Source organism: Pinus tabuliformis, chromosome 6 (genome assembly GCF_031772625.1).
Source record: "Pinus tabuliformis cultivar Carrire ecotype Pingquan chromosome 6, CPIR1, whole genome shotgun sequence".
Classification (NCBI taxonomy): domain Eukaryota; kingdom Viridiplantae; phylum Streptophyta; class Pinopsida; order Pinales; family Pinaceae; genus Pinus; species Pinus tabuliformis.
The window spans coordinates 1,579,676,538-1,579,689,927 of NC_142292.1; positions in this window are offsets into that span (position 1 = coordinate 1,579,676,538).

Here is a 13,390-nt window from a genome sequence, read left to right on the forward strand (position 1 = left end):
AAAGGACATCACCCTGCGTGGTGTATGTGAATTATTGTAGATAGCAACCATGTTTATAGTTTTTATATTAGATAGTAATTGTGAAACTTGTGTGGTGATGGATGATATATGCATCATATTATTGACAAAACTGAGCACCATTTTTTATTATGGCCACAGAGATGGTAAAGGGCGAAACACAGCATATGCTGAAAAACATCTACAACATGTAATTTTTCAATCATAATGAAAGATTATGATTTTTCCAGTGGAAAAAAATGCAAACTGATATCTAATCTTGTCATGTGACTTGGGCGGTTTTGTAAGTACATAAACAACTTCAGTATCTGGTATCAAACACATGTATAGTACTTTTCCCAACACCTTATAACTTCCACTATCGTTAGGGATATCAACCTATAGATATATTTTCAAATGTTGTTTGCCTTCTCTATCTTTCAAAAACCATATTTGTTCTGTATGCTTCACTTCTTGTGATTTCTTCTAGTAAGAAATCAACTTCTTATCCTTTGAGGCACTTGATTGATTTGTAGTTATTAGCTCAGGTTTGGTTCGTTCAACAATATTTTTTGAGGATCCACCTCTAGTTTTAGTAGTCTTTGGTCCAAAAAGATTCACAAAAATCTTCCTTGATGCCATTTTCCTGCAAAAAATATACACATATATATAAATCAGTAAATTACAAAAAAACCAATAGCTTAAGTAAACAAACAAAACGAAACAAAATCTAAAAATGAAAAAAGACTAGAAACATGCACATCGACCCCCATGACAAGTTGGATGTTAGGTTCATACAAGGAACAAAAAAAAATTCCATTCCTTAGAAAAAAAATTATTTATTTTTTCATTTGTCCCTGGTCCCTTAGCAGGACTGGGGCCGATTCTGAGAATCGACCCCCTACATTCCAAGGGGTCGATTTTGAGAATCTCCCCCCACATTCCAAGGGGACAACTGCTTGCTAGGGGGCCATTGTGCCTTAGTGTCGTGTCGTGAATGTGCCTATGGGCGGGCATGCCCGGCTGTGTGCATGCCCACCTGGGGCAACAAGGCCCTTTGGCCTGCAAGGGGGCTCATTCCTAGAATCGCTCCCTTGGCCTGTTGGTGGCCGATTCCAAAAATTTCCCCCAATAGGTCACGGGGCCAATTCTCAGAATCGCCCCCATAGCCTACTGGAAGAGATTATGAGAATTGGCCCCTTGGCAGGCAAGGGGGCCGTTTTGAGTTTTTCCCAAGGCGGACATGCCCACGGTCGGGCATGGCTACCGGCAGCACCCACCCTGTGACCCAACCACCCAGGGTTGAGGGCTAATTCTCAGAATTGACCAGAATCAACCCTCGCCCATAAACAGGCTGTGTTGTGGGGGTGAGTGTCGTTGGTAGGCGTGCCTTGTCGTGGATGTGCCCACCCACATGCCTATGTCTATGGGCATGTGTACCCGACTGTGGGCATGCCCACCTGGGGTAGAGCGACCTCTTGGTAGGCTAGGGGGGTGATTCCGATAATAGGCCCCCTAGCCTACAAGGGGGTCGCTTTGCCCCGGGCAGGCACCCCCACAACCGGGAAGCCCATGACTGAGCTCGCCACATCCACTGCTGACATAGTAGCCTCCTACCTTCCAGGGGGCTATCGGGTAAGCCTGACTCATGTCAATTTTTAATTTCTAAAAGAAATCTAAATTTCATTAATAAAAAGTCAAATATTATTTTACTAGAATGTCTTTTTTGTCTGGGATTTTACGTGAAGATAAAAACCCAATTGACACATAACTACTAGTAAACCTATGGGAGTTTAATACCTGCACTCAGCAAAAGGGAAACTAACCTTTCAAATGCGATAATCTTCCGTTGAATGTGTTGTCAATAACAATGTAGTTGCTCCACAAAATTGCTCCAAGTCTTTTAACGAACCTCGAAAAGCCTTGATGTGATGTGAGGAATAGTGAGAATGAAATTTATGATAGAGCAGAAATTACGGAATTGTTTTACCGCATGGTGAATGTAGTATTAATTTTTTATTAAAAACTTAACATATAAATCATGTTATGGTGATATAGTAATTTATTTTAAATGTGTGATAGAAGATATAATAAAAATAAAAAAAATATTCAATTGTCTAGTAAATGCTATATAGTTTAAGTAAAAGATTAATTTATGTAAAATATTTAGTTTAAAATTTTAATTTAAAGATTTAGTTTAAAAGATTATTTTCATGAGAAAATTTTAGTTAAATTTTTTCAATAAATTGTAGAAGAAAATTTTGGAGGGAAAGTTTTCGACGAAAAAATTTAGAGGGAAACTTTGGAGGGGAATTTTCATTCTTTAAGCTATATATTATCATTAAGAGAGAGTGCATTTATATCATTCAACCTCTTCTATTTGAAAGGCATGGATTCTTCTGATCGTGAAGTTTCGCTTTGTGAAGCATCAACATCTTCGTTGTGTAACAACTCTATTCATATTGATGAATATAATAGAAATTATTTCACTGTGAATAGAGAGACAAATCTTCCACTTAATCCTAATCCTAATGACTATGAGAGCAGCACTCAAGAAGGGCTAGATGAAGAATTTCAAAAAAATAAAGAGTCACCATTTCCACTTAGTCCTAATCCTATGGACTATGAGAGCAGTAGTAATGAAGAGCACGATGAAGAATTTCAAATAAATAAAGAGTCATGGTATCCACTTAGTCCTAATCCTATGGACTATGAGAGCAGCATTGATGAAGAATTTCAAATAAATAGAGAGTCATGGTTTCCACTTATTCCTAATCCTATGGACTATGAGAGAAACAGTGATGAAGGCCATGATGAAGAATTTCCAATAAATCGAGAGTCACAATTTCCACTTAGTTCTAATCCTATGGGCTATGAGAGAAGCAGTGATGAAGTCTAGGATGAAGAATTTCCAATAAATCGAGAGTCACAATTTCCACTTAGTTCTAATCCTATGGACTATGAGAGCAGTATTAATGAAGGCCAAGATGAAGAATTTCCAATAAATTGAGAATCACAGTTTCCACTTAGTCCTAATCCTATGGACTATGAGAGCAGCAATGATGAAGGTCAGGATGAATAATTTCTAATAAATCGAGAGTCACATTTTCCACTTAGTCCTAATCCTAAGAACTATGAGAGCAGTAGTGATGAAGGGCATGATGATGAATTTCAATAAATAGAGAGTCACATTTTCCACCTAGTCCTAATCCTAAGGACTATGAGAGTGGTAGTGATGAAGGGAAGGATGAAGCACTTAGTCCTAATCCTAAGGACTATGAGAGTAACAGTGACGAAGGGTAGGATGAAGAATTTCCAGTAAGTAAAGAGTCACATTTTCCATGTAGTCCTAATCCTATGGACTATGAGAGCAACACTGACAATGCACATGATGAAGAATATCCAATAAACATTGAGTCAAATTTTCCATTTAGTCCTAATTCTAAGGACTGTGATGGTAGCACTGACGAATGGCCAGTTGAAGAATATCCTCCAAGTCAGTATTTCAAAAGCACAGATGATCGTAGTGAGGATAATATTCCTCCTAATGATGATGAAAGTTCTTATACAAATGATGATTCAATGATGGATACATTGCTAACAACTATTGTATTGAGGAGTAGGAGCAGACATTTTCATATCAATCTAAGATGTTCTAGTTATACAAGGGGTAGAGAAGAATATCTCATGAGAAGAAGTTATATTAGTGCTCTCATTTCAAGTGAATGTTATCAAAAGGATTGCTTGAAACATATGGATTTCAAGTTTGCATCGGAGAAAAGGAAGACATATTTGTCAATGAATAAAAGCATGCAAAATTCATATTTAGTGGGGTGAATGCAATCTACACTGTCTGGTTATGATTATCATATTGGGTCTTTATTTATCTGTAGAAAGGATTTCAAAAAATTTCATTCAATGGGTAATTTTCGTTTGTCAAGAATCGAAGAAAATTTAGAAAAGGATCCCACATTTTATTCATAAGTACGTCATAAATCACAATTTAGACCATTATCAAACACTTCAATGTCATGGATGAAATAATTATTTTCAAAGCATGGAGAGTGTATGCCAAATAGAGAGACAATACATATTTTAGATAATTTCTCAAGACGATAAATCTACAGCTTATACAAAGAATATGCAGAAGGTGTTGAAGGAAATGGTCGATTTATTACATATCAATATTTTGTGAAGATATGGAAGAAAGAATTCAACAATGTTCATATTCTTAAAAAGACAAGGATGGGGGTTTGCAGTACACGTGCTTCTCTTAAATATAAAAGGGATAAATGTAAAGGGGTAGAAAGAGGTAAGCATTCATAACATTAATTTTTAAAATTGTATAGTCATGAACTATGAAAACGTATTTATTAATTACTTTCTTTTATGTTGTGTAGATTCCATTGTCAAAGTGCTTCAAGAGCATCACGAAAAAACAAACAAGTGAATGGAAAATTTGTACAAGCATCGAAAGAAGTGTTATATAATCCAAATAAATATTTGGGTTTGATAATTGATGGTATGCACCAAAAAAAAATGCTTCTACCACATTTTGTTTGCATACCCAAAAATTTACAAAAGGAAATTTTTATTCAGTATCACTTGGTCGGTTGTATGGTATTCAATGGGAAAATGTTGCCAATGGTATACTTCACAACTCCAAATATTCATAATGATGCAAATTTGACAATAACCATAATTCATGATGTGGTTTCTCATTGGTCTGGTAATATTCCTAAATTTTTGTATCTACAATTGGACAACACTTGTCGTGAAAACAAGAATCAGATTGTTTTTGGATATTTAACATGCTTGTTGAATTGAGAATTTTTCAGAAGGTAAAGGTTGGTTTCCTTCTTGTTGGGCACACTCATTACCATATTGATCAAATGTTCAGTCATTTTTCAGTCACATTGAGGAGGAAGGATGTTGGGAGCTTGCCATCATTAATTGAATGTATTAAGAAATTGTAAATGAAAGAGCCTATTTTTGATGTGTTGGAAGAAACTATTGACATGTGAATGTTTATTATGGGATCTTGTGGTGAGGAGAAATGCATTGAACAACTTAATGACATTAGCTTCCAACATCAATTTCATATCAAAAAAATTAATGGGAAAACACTAATATGGGGCAAGAAGTATTCAATTACTACATAATGGGCATCATCATCAGGTTTGACATTTTTGAAGTTCATTCTAGATCATCCAATATTTATGTCAAATATATTGTTATTACAATCAATTGTTGAAGTTCATAATGCACATAGGTATAATAGAGATATAAATTATTTTGATTGCCTGGAAGAAATTAAAAAATGTATTAGATATACATATGATTACTTTGATATTGTTGATTCAGTTTGGTGGGAGTCTTTTTCCAATAATCAAAGTGATATCATTTCAAGAACATTAAATGAAGATATACCTTTGAAAACTCCAATTATTTGGCCACAAAATGTGTCAAATGAATATGAGGAAAGAAACATTGTTGAACAACAACAATCTCAAGGTATTATTAATTCTTCACAGGTAGAGGAAAGAGAAATGTATATTGGTTCCAGAATATTTTGTGCACAACGTGAAGCCATGGAAGATCTTTACAGGGGTTCAGCACAAGATATTAAGGAGGGTTGCATGATCACAGTGCTAGCAGATGGAGATGTCAATGGCTATCCATTCTGGGTTGCTAAGGCTATAAAGGTCATTACATAAAATGAAGATGTTTCAGGTGTTGAAGTACATTGGTATGCCACAAATACACATGCATTCAGTGGTGTGTACAAGCCAGAGATGGTAGTTGATAAAAAAAAAATGGCGGAAAGAGAAAAAGAAAGGGTACAAATATAAATCGTCGTTGCACATACCTCTTAAAATTGGAGGATGTTGACATACTTGTTTATGAATTCAAATTAACAAAGAGAGGAACTCTTTGCTTCACAACAATAGAGATTTTGAAGAGGTTGTTACCAGAAGAAACAATGTTGAGATGGGAGTCTGTTGAACCCAGTCGTAGATCTAGAAGAATTTTGAAACCTGAAATGGTGGGCATGCATGTGGACTCAGATGGGGCACTAGTTGATGAAAGAGAAGAATATGGAACACCTTCATCTGCATTCGTTCATTCATCTGAACATGTGAGTTCTAGTGGTGTGCACGAAAATATGAGTGATTTTGAATAATTGTCTAAGACAATTTATATCACTGATGTTTTCATCATATCTTGAAATAAAAATTTTGATTTCCATATGATGTTAAATGAAGTTATGACTCATTTTTATGTTTGTTGGATTATATGTTTTAATTATGGTGAGTTTTATTGTCTAGAATATCCACAATGCAACATTAACTTAGAGATAATGTTTCATTCAATCTACACGTATTGACATTTTAATTAATTTAGTCATGTAATTTGTTCGTAATGTCATGGTTTAAATGTGTTGAAAACTTAGAGTTTTTAATTCTACAGTTGAAAATTCTTTTTTTTTTTTTAATGTCATGGTTGAAAACAATTAGAATTTTAGTGATCTTTAGTGTCATGTTATTATATGTTTAACAACATGGATGATAGCTATTGGAATTTTAATGTGTTTCAGATCCCATTATTTTATCTTTATTGTCATTACTAAAAACTGTTGAAATTATACGTGGGAAAGAAAAATGTTATTCTACCAAAAACATTAGTGTGTTTTTTTCATTTATTTTGCACAAAAAATTGGGTTTCGCACAAAAAAAATTGGTTTTATTTCCATTTTTTAAATATGTTGAAAATTAACCCTAAAAAAAAACCATTGTTCCAGAATACACACTTTTCATTTTTAACACTATTTTCATGTTTTTTTTTGGGTTTTTTTGGCTAGAGTTCTTGTTTTGAGTTTATAGTTCTCATTTCAAAGTTTATGTTGTTTTTGGTGGGGAACATTGAAAAAATGAGAGATAAAGTTCGCTCAACACAGAGCTGGAAAGGAGAGCTAAAATAAAAAGAAGCAACACTAAGTTACTAGATTAAGACAACCAAATTAACAATTCCACAAAAGAGACATAACATGTACAAAGAAATCCGACCAATATGAGAAAGAAAGCACTCATAAGTAAGTGAAGCTCCCATGAGAATAAACTATGTGATGTGTAAACAAGAAATGTAGAAAGAAATTAAATTTGTGGGGCATATACATGAAGCCTATGTTGTTTGTGGGAGGGGATAAAAACGGGAAACTGTGCCAAGAACCAAAGTTTGCTACTCTTCGACAAAATCCTATTTCCCTTACTAATAACCCGATCAAAGATGATGTTCACCCACTTGGACATGACAAATATGGAGGGGTGGACTAGGCGAGGATTGCGTGGTCCTTTTGTTGCAATATTTCTATCATAGAAACATAATAAAGTTTGAGCTCACAGAATGGTTCCATATTGGCTCTGGAGCTAGCTAAAATCACTCGCACAAAGCAGAGAATAACCTCCCAACATTCCAATTTGAACTAGAAAACCTTCTCCATATGCATTGAGACTTCCAACACCATAAATGGCAGCCTCTAAAGCTCATAGTGAATTCATTGTGCATTAAGACCTGAATGGACTTGCATTCCCCTTAACACAATTCCTGAACCTCTGATTTGAAGGTTGAGTAAATTCAAATAGTGTGGAAGGATATTTGGCACCACATTGCCTCCCATATCCTCATGGGGAGTAGTTGGCAACCATCAATGCCTTTCCTTTGCTCATCCCCCCACCAGGGAACTAAACTATAACTTTAAATTATATTGTTATTATTATTCTTAATACTATATACAAAAATTCATGAAGTCAAAATTATGTGAAATGTTCATTCATAGGTTCAAACTATATGAATAATATTTTATATAATTTATAAATTACAAAATGATTGAAAATTTTAGAAATAATTATTAATTCACCTTAATGATTGTTAATTTAAATGCTTAATTCAATAATTTGTGCTAATTAAATTATGTTTTAATGATAAATATAATAATATATTAGTGGAATTCATGGTCCTGGCTATGTTTTGTAAGTTAAGCTAAGTTCAATATTTGTAACAGTTGCGAAGAGACACCTAGATTTAACTATGTTAAAGGTTGGTGTTTGGTGATTTTGATGAAAATATATCTTTGAATCATAGTTTCTAAAACCATAAACTAATCCCACAAATCACAAGCACACTAACACACATATAAAGTTATTTATAAAAATTATAAAAATTAAATATACATTATGAATGACACCAACATAAATAAGGGTGGCAAGAATGGGAAGGATATTGATAAATATTGATGGAATAATATTGGATCGATTTTCCTGGGAATTGGGGTCCAAATCAAATAACCAAGCATAAATCTATGGGTTGTATATGGGCTTGGTTGTCACTAAAAAGTGGGTTATCTAGGAGATATACATTTTGGGAGATTCCTTTCTGGTTATCCGCTATTTGAAAATGAATCGACCACCTAAAGACAACACTTTAAATCTTTTATTCCATCACATTAAACACATTTTAGGAAAATTCTCTTCCTTCTCTCTTTATCATATTCTTCGCACCCTTAACTCTGATGTTGATGCTCTATCCAACAAAGCCTACATGTTATGTCAAGGCTATTTGGAACTTAATGGAAAAGTGGACACTCATTTTATTCCCTAGTCTCCTTTATGTATCCCCTTGGTTATTGATCTTTTTCTAATCCCTCCCCCTCGCCCTTAGTTCCGAAGTCCCCTATCCCCCTCCCCTCATTTTCTCTCCCTTCGTGCACCTTGGATTTGTGTTATTTCCTCCCTTGTCAATTATCTTCTCGTCTTTGCTCGCTCTCTTCCCCATACCCTACCATCATTACCTCATTAATTAAGAGTATTATGGAAATCTGCGGAGGATGGTGGCTGTCAATTTCCATGTGTGGGTAGGTGGCCTCCCATAAGGAGCTTACGAAAACATGTAGTTGGTTACATTGGGTTTGATTCCTTAATTTCTCTTCCCACGAGCAGCGCAAATCTTGGTGCCCTTCTAGGGCAATGACTATTCCAGGGCATCAATGTGCAAGCGTGGGAGCATGTTTATAATTCCGCATGATTAGATGGACAAGCTTGGTCAAAAATGATGAAGGGGTGTGGTTAAGAATGGGCAGGCTAATTAAATGCATAATGAAGGCAAAGGTAAATTTCATATTAAGGCAAAGGGTAGCAGAAAGGTTGTGGATGCAAATGCAATGGAGTATAGGTGAATGCAATTGCGACGACAATTGGGTGAAAAACTGGTCAATTACACTCTCTATCTGGTATGCTTCCCATAGCTCTTGGGCTTAATATGCAGTATGGTTTCTAGCTCAAATTTCCTTAGAGGTTTGAAAAAACTAGTCATATTTCTCTTGTCATGGCCTTTTGTTTCTATGTGGATTTAAGGTGACCTATGGAAACCTAGTTAAATGTTGTTTATTTCTATCTATAAACGTTTGTGACTTTGGCTTTATCCTTTCATGCACATTTAATTGCAATTGGAGCCAATCCTCTCCCTGGTTTGTCTGTCTTGGTGGAAGATTCGTTGGTGTTAATTTCTCCTGTTGGGTTCTCAAATTTCCTAAGAATTCTCCCAATAGTTGGTATTCCATTGCGCTGCCTAATACACCCACCCACTCCATTCTCCTTTTTCACAGCAAAAATATTCCCAGTCAGCCCTAGTGGCAAGAAACGTGGGTTTGGATTTCTAACATCATCTTATTCCAACGAGTTCATCTTGTTGAAGGTGGTGTTTCTGATAAGCCAGGGGTGATTGACAGTCTGCCCCTTTTGTTCCCTCAGAAACCTCTATTCCTTGGGTATTGGCTCCTACACTTCCTTTTTGTCTCCCGTCCTGTACTTCAGATGCTTGGTACAATGGACTCTAACACAAGTTTGGGTGCATCTACTACTCCTAGTCATTGTTCTCATTGCATGAAAATCCATGAGGTCCCGAAGATGGCAGATAACAATTTGCATGCTAAGTATTGCCAATTATACGAATTCCATGTAGAGCAATCTCACAAGCTATTGGTTCTACAACAATAGATGTCAAAAATGGAGGATGAATTGGATGCTCTCCAAGCATTATATGTGTATCTAAAGATAAATAATGCAAATAATTCTGCCACATTCCCTGCATCATTGCCTCCCGAGAAGAGAAATTTTGATTTGGATCAACCAACTCCAAATGATGACTAATCTGAGCTAGTTATGACTTCAATTTTGTTTTTTGGTCTCTTTGTATCACAATTTTGATCCATTTACTACTATGTATGGGTTTTGAAAACATGTTACGTAATAGTTTATGGGATTTTTTGACAAAAGCCCACTGTTGAAGATTGGATTATAATCTCCCAAATATATACTGCGACTGGACGCACATTTAATATAACTACTAATCATTTTTATTTAAAAAAATAATATTAACATTAACATATTATTATCATAATAACTTAAACAAATGAATAATTATATTTATAAATTAATTATTCTTAAAAATTAATTATAATGGTTTTATTGATAAGTTAAAAATTATTAAACTAATTTATTATATTATTTAATTTTTATAATTTAAATGAATTTAATAGTTAATATCCTCTATTCTTTTTAAATTTATAAATTTGAATATTAAATGAAAAATATGTATATTTTATAAATTAAGTAGTAAAACAATTTTAAGAAATGTCTCTTAACTCACAAACAAAAACCTATATATAAAATGTAAAATATAATTAGGTTATAATTGTCTTCTTATTATAAAAATCAAATTTTATATAAAAATCTCATAATTAAGAATCAAGAGTAAGGCAACAATTCCATAATTGAGGGTGTAGTGTGAGGCATTTCCTCTTGAGTTTTCATTGGACAATGATAAGGAGGGTCCTTTCAAGGGTGGACAAAAAAAACCATGGTATTCACCAAATTGTCTCTTGGGAATGAAACCCAATATCCTTAAAAATCTTCCTTGCAGTAAAAAATAAACATTCACCACGTGAGTAGGTAAGTGTTAGGAGTCTCCTTGCAGTAAAAAATAAACATTCACCACGTGAGTAGGTAAGTGTTAGGAGTGGGGTATTTTATATTGAGTTCTCTTTTGACTATGACAGAAAAAACATGCCAAAACATGCCAAGTTGTCTTTTGACAATGACATCCAATGTACTTGAAAAAGTCAACATCACCACATGTTAAGTACTTAGCAACAGTCCAATCCATCACCTTTCAGATAGGGACTTTCACCACAATACCTTTTTAGAGCATTGAGTGGATTCCCACTTGTTGCAGCCACTTGTTGAATATAATATTACATGAATTTTATAAATAAAACATGTTACATGGATGAAAGCATTTTTCCTTCAATAAAATTTGTCACTCATTAAATAGGTTAGATGGTTTTTTAATCATCTAATTGATTCACTCTGATTTACTTGGTGATAACCAGTTTTTGAATTCTAAACTTTTTTTCTCCCATTAAATTTAGATATATTTATTTTTTAATTATATAGAAATATATAAACTTCTATTAACTCATTTCCATCCTTATAAATGTTAATTAAACATATAAATCAGATTTTAAATTCTTTAATTATTTAAAATAAAATTAATTTAAAATATTAAAATTACTTATGGGCCTTTGGTCCTTGGACTTAGTTGACATACATGTGTCCACAATACATGTGTATATGCTTTTATAAATGTCTCGATATATAATAGTAATGTGTTCATTAAACTTAGTTGGCTATTTACGCATGAAAACAATCAATGTGACTAGTAGAATTATATATTAATAAAGTTGACTTTCTCCTTTAGAATATATAAATTAATAAATAAAGATAATGGACCTATATTTTAGAGAGTGAAATATTGTAAAAGTAGGAAAAGTTAATCAGAATAGCTTTGATAATGGTGAGTTTTATATATATGTATATAAATAAAAGTTTGAGTGGGTTAATATATAGAGTTTGAGTGGGTTATAAGTTTAAAATTAGAGGGGTAGAGTATGTACAACTTTGCAGATTTAGTAGTCAACTCGTTGTGTGAAGGTGGGTCCCTTGTCTCACAAACAAGGGGGTCTTATACACCAATTTGGTGTCTGACTTGGCCGTGACCTTAAAATTGGATATATATATATATATATATATATATATATATATTATTTGTTGTTTACTAGTTTATTGGGTTAGTTTTTGGCTAAAAAATTATGCCTTATAAGTATTTATAAGGTTAAAATCACATAAAGGTGTGATAAGGTTTGGGTTATATTAATTAATTTATTTAATTTTAATTAGATTAAGTTTAGGTTAGCGTTATTATTAGGATTATTAATTATCTCAAAGTGTTTTTCATTCTCAATTATGTGAAACTTACTAAGTTTGAATGTCTCTTGGGATAGCTTAATTCCCTCAACGTGGCTTCCATTCTCAATCCCTTCGTATGAGGTTTGAACCTAAAAACCGGTGGGACTAAACCCCCCTCAAATCAATAGGTCTACACCTTATGGGTGGCCACACCCACACTTAACATGACTAGATTTTGTGTACCCATTGTTTCTTACTGGTGACCTTCACACAGGTAGTGCCTAAATAGAACAACCTATCGTGGATTGTTTTACATATCGTGGGTTCCTTTTTTAAGGAAAACATTGGAGTAAGATTTGATCCACTTATTTGTGCTCAGGTCATGAAGCTATTGAATATAATATCTATGGATGCAACCACAGTTTAACCATTACCTCAAGTTACATACATGATTTCAAGATAGACCCTCATGAGAATTTAACCTTACCCAATAACTAAAAACCCTTCATTTTCCACCATTAAATCTAGCTCCTTTTAATATTTATTTTTAAATTATTGCACTGAACTCTAACCTAATATGGAAGAGATGGAAGAGATGTTGTAAGGTTATGTTATGTAATGTTATGCGTTGCTATATTATGTAATTAATTTTACTTTGTCAAAGTATATAAAAATATAAATAAAAATAAATAAAACTATTAATTAAAACATTTTGAGTTGGTCAAATTATATAAAAATAAAAAAATAAAGAATAAATTCTCTATTCTCTTGGGGTTAGGCTCTGTTAATGAGACTGCAAGAAGTGATCCCTTTAGGTGGATCTGTTTGGATAATTTTCGTGAATGTAACGGTCACGATCTCCGTGTCCGTGAACCATAATATATATAATTAAACTAACCTAGATTGATCTTAACTCCAAATTTATTAAATGTCGAGAGGGATTGAATCCCTTGAGTTGCAAACCTTTCCTCAAGTTTTGCACTCAAAAAAGAGTTTTACACTTATTTGATCCCCCTTAACACTTGATATATCTGGAGTTAAGATAAATCTAGACTCGTTATTGTTAGCTCTGCTATGTTCTTCAGCAGTTA